Genomic DNA, 4,979 nt, shown 5'->3' on the forward strand with positions numbered 1-4,979 from the left:
AACATGCTGAAAGCGGTACCATTATTTGCAAGGAAATTTGGCGTTTTATATTGTAGGCCTGTAATTTTTAGAAATAACTCACTTAAATCTGACCAAACAAGATTCTAATAGGCATCCCGGGTATGACATTTTTTTAAAAACAAAATTATAAATTATAATATAATAAATAACTATAAATAATTATAACAAATAATAATATAATTATAATAAAAATTATTCAATAATGTAATCAAATCAAAATCACTGAAATTTGCTCAGTTGCAGAATTGTCGTTGTCATTTATTTTTTTTTTTTATGACAAATTTCCCCACAAATCGCTATCGCACAATTCTGCAAGTGATTGTAATTTATTATCGCTGTTTTTTAGCTGATCTAAAACCATTTTTGACATAAAGGGACACTTTTGGTTGCTATGGACAATCTACAGTTTGCAGGGAGAAAGAAACGTTTTTATTATATAAAATGACATGCAGGACACTGGGCAGACCACTAGGGACAAGGGGGGTGTGTTTTTTTTACATACAGTACTGTAATCTATAAGATTACAGTATACTGTATGTAATGTGTTTGTTTACTTTTTTAAATTTGGCGCCGTTCTCCGTCCCCGTGCGTCGTAACGTCGCAGGGAACGGAGATCGGCGTCACACGGAGGCACTGTGTGAATCGAGCGAGGTCCCGCTCGCTCACACAGCGCGGTGGCATCGCTGGATCCAGGGACAAGGTAAGTAAAACTCCCTGTACATCCAGCGAGGCAAGCCCGAGTCTGACTCGGGGTTACCGATCCTAGCCCAAAAATCTCACCCCGAGTCAGACTCGGGAACACCGCCCAGGAGGTTAAACTACCTATTCCCTCACGGAATTTGGGTCCGAGGTTCATTGGTCCTTTTAAAATCAAGCGGGGAATCAATTCTGTAGCCTTTGAACTAGCCCTGCCTGACTCCTATAGGATCCATCCTGTTTTCCATGCCTCCCTGCTGAAACCTGTTATCCCTGACTCCTTCCCTGGGATAGAAGAACTACCGCCTCCACCAGTTGAAATTGAGGGGGAGAATGAATTTGAAGTAGAATCCATTTTGGGCTGCAGGAAGAGAGGGGGTGGCAACTTCAGTACCTAATAAAATGGAAGGGGTACCCCCCTGAGGATAATTCTTGGGAACCCTCGAGGAACCTACATGCTCCACGGCTAATTTGAGCTTTACACCAGGAACACCCAGAATTGATGTCCAGCTTGGGCATCTGGAGTCCGCCCCTTGGGGGGGCACTGTCAGAGAATCAACATGACCAGCCGCCGAATGGCGCACATGCACGGTCGAACGGCGCACACGCAGTCCAGCGGCGTGCATGGCCGCGCACACGTGCACCAATCAGAAACTTGACCAGCCTATTTAAACCAGCCCAAGTCCCATGATGGGTTGCTGGTTTGTTGTCAGCTCCTGCCTACCAGACTTCCTGGACCTGTGCCTGAACTCGTTTTGACCCGCATTGACTTAACGACTCTGCTCTCTCTCCTGAACCTTGGCTCGCTTCTTTGGATTTGCTGCTGTCTCCAGTCGCTGACCTCTGGCTTGCACCTAGGACCTGCTTCCTTCTCCAGCCCTTGACCTTCTGCTTGTATCCCGGATCCGTCTCCAGTCTTAGCCCCTGAACCTGCTCTCTGATTTACTGAACCGTCTCTGGTACCTGACCCACGGCCTGTCTTCAGCGACCTCCCACCAACTTGGTCTTCTACCCAGCATCACCTGATCTGCTAGCAAGCTACAGCTTCCCTGCTGGTAACCAGTTCCTCTTCGCGCCATCCTCCCTATGTCTCACCTCCAGGGGGCGGAGTGCGCCAAGTTGCAAAGGTGAGACGCTTTTGGCATCTCGGCCTCGGTAAGTACATACCTGACAGCGTGCTGTTAAGCTCTCTCCTAGTTTTCACAATAATTGGATCATCAGGGTTGGTGGACCATTTGTTTGTACAGCGGGTGGTCACACAGAGGCATAGTTTGATGAGGAAGTAAATAACAAATATGAGAAATAGGAATATCACAGTGTAAGTGCCTAGTTTCTGTAACCGTGTTGCTATGCCATATAAAAAAAATCACCAAAACCTGGGTTCCATCCATCTTTAGCAATATCTCTGGCCTTATTCTGTAGTTCTCTTATCTTAGCAAGATGTCCTTTTTATAGTGTCCTCATTATCAGAAATGTATATGCAACAGTCAGTGTGAAAAACCATACACATCCCCCCTTTAGCTGCAGTGAGATAATTTAGCATTAGTCTGTGCTCTAATACTACTTTTTTTTAAGCTAAGACATTTTTTCACTTAATGAACCTATATCAGTGGTAGTAAGTTATAATCTCATCTACAATTCTAGTGTAATTTATTATTATTTTCATTGCTTCAATGTTCCATCCAGTCCAGGAAGGGAACCATGACCGTGTCATGTTACCTTCAGTGAAGAGCTCTCTTTTGAACACTAAAGGGTATTCTGGACTTTGACCTGGTCGCACTGTATCTTTGCAAACCGCCAGGTGCTAAACTCCCCAATATAACATGTACCTATAACATTAGCAGGAACCCAGGCGTAAGCTTTATTTCCACATATATAATATGACCCTCTATGTATGTATGGTACACTGGCAATAACATGGAATCTCAGGTAACTGATATTTTTACATATTGGGAAATGTGGGCAATTTGTACTATAAAGGGTTCTATTTAGTTCTACATCTGGGATATAATAATATTGACCATAGTTTCCTCCATTAACTGTAATCTTTGATCCAGTGCAATCTGAATGGCCCAACCCTGTACATTTAGTGTTAAATGGGCATGTAATTGTTTAAACAAACCTGTGGAGTGTTTATCTGTTTTGAAACCATCAAAGTCACTGATCTGTGCTCATTAGCTGTGGGGTCTATGTATGAGCCAATAATTCTGGTCCTGTTTAGATCAGTGAAGTTGAGAGGTATTGCTATCATGGGTATTGTTCCTGTTTGGGGATGTAAGTGAGAACACACCCAGCAGTTACTAGCGTTGCTATGGGTTGCATACAATTTTAACATTTGGATGAAAGGGTTATTTTTCCATGTCTCAGTTCTCACAAACAACAAAAAGATAAGAAACATCATCATTATTTTTTTAAAGGATATCATCACTCCAGGATTTTCTTGCATTAACTGGCGTGAATCCAGGTGAGATTTCCTTCCAACTTGACAGCGGAAACAGTTGTCAAAAGCACCAAATGTTGTCCGTCAAATTTTGGTTCTACCGGCTTTCTGACGTGTCGCTTGACCAACACCCAGTCACATAGTTGTATTCCGTGAATACCTGAAACAGAATCTGGGTCGGGGATAGATTTATAAACACCTTCATGTATTTTATTCAATGTTCTTTGCAAAATCTGAACATAATCTAACAGAGTGAGAAAATTGCAACTGTAGGGGAAAATATAGCCCTGTTTTGGGTGGCCCTCCAAATAAAATCTCATAGGGGACAGCCCATGTGGTTGTTTAGGGGTAGTTCGTACAGAATATAGGGCTAATGGCAAAGCTTCCACCCATCCTTTTTGTGTATCTGCTTTAATTTTTGCACATCTGTTTTTCAAAATTCCATTGTCTATCAACTTTACCACGACTTTGTAGATGATAAGATGTATGGAAAGCCTGCTGTATGCGAAGGGCTTCCATTACCTCTTTCATTACTTCCCCAGTAAAATGGGTTCCTCTGTCACTCTTAATCGTTTCAGGAACTCCATATCTACAAACTATTTCATTTAAAATTTTCTTTGCGGTTGTTTTTGCATTTGCTTTAGCTACCGGCCAGCACTCAGGCCAACCTGAAAACATGTCAACACACACTAGAGCGTAAACATAGGTGCCTATTTTGGGCATCTGAATGTAGTCTATTTGAATTTTTTGGAAAGGGAAATCTGGCTTAGGAGATTGCTTTTAGTGAACATGGACAGGTCTCCCTGCATTGTACAGAAGTGAGACATGAAGCACAAAACCTGGCTGCAAATGCACTAAATCCAGGTGCTATCAAATAGCAGTCAGTAAATGCCACCACCGCGCCCTTAGCAAGATGAATGATGCCATGTGCTAGTTGTGCTAAAACTGGGTACAAACTCCTGGGCAGACACCACCTGTTGACAGCGCTCCACAGGTCCTGCTGATTTTGGGTAGCATTACTTTTGATCCACTTATCCTTCTCTTCATCAGGGGCCTGGTTCTGCAACTGAATTAAAGTTTATACTTCCCACTGCTCTTGATGAGGGTAATCTGTCCCCGCTACCTGGGCGACCCCTACAGTGAGTGTGACTTCAAATGGCATAAGAGCAGCATCCTTTGCCGCTTGGTCTTCTAAAGCATTTCCTCTGGCTGTCATTTCCCCTTGCATGTCCTTTTACCTTCAAAATGGCAACTTCTGCTGGTTTCTGAAAGGCCTCAAATAGCCACTCTATGAGTTGTGCATGTCTCACTGGCTTCCCTGCACTAGTCAGAAAGTGCCATCTTTTCCAAATAGGCCCAAAATCGTGAGCGATTCCAAACACATATCTGCTGTCAGTGTAAACGTTTCCACTTTGATTCTGAGGTAAGAATATAGAGGTAAGTCCTCTATATTAAACACACTTTGGCTTGCACCAGTATCTATTAAACAGGTTAATTCTGTTTCTCCTCCAGGATAGGGGAGTTCCTGGATAAATACTTTTACTCTGGCCTCGGGACCATTGTCTCCCCTATTTAACATTATTGATACTGGCATGCAATTTTCCTATGCCTGATCCACTGCTTTTGGCAGAGAACTGGGATCAGCATGAGGTGCCTCTATGCTCCTTTGCAGTCTGCGGTCAGGAAGATGTCAGTATTTGGTTATGTGTCCTTCCCAATTACAATTGTAGCATATAATTAGTTCCAGGTTGCCATGATTTCTAAAATTGCCTTTGCCTCTTCCTCTTCCTTTTTTGCTTTCTCAGGTACATATCCTTGGGTT

Source organism: Rana temporaria, chromosome 5 (assembly GCF_905171775.1).
Source record: "Rana temporaria chromosome 5, aRanTem1.1, whole genome shotgun sequence".
Taxonomy (NCBI): Eukaryota; Metazoa; Chordata; class Amphibia; order Anura; family Ranidae; genus Rana; species Rana temporaria.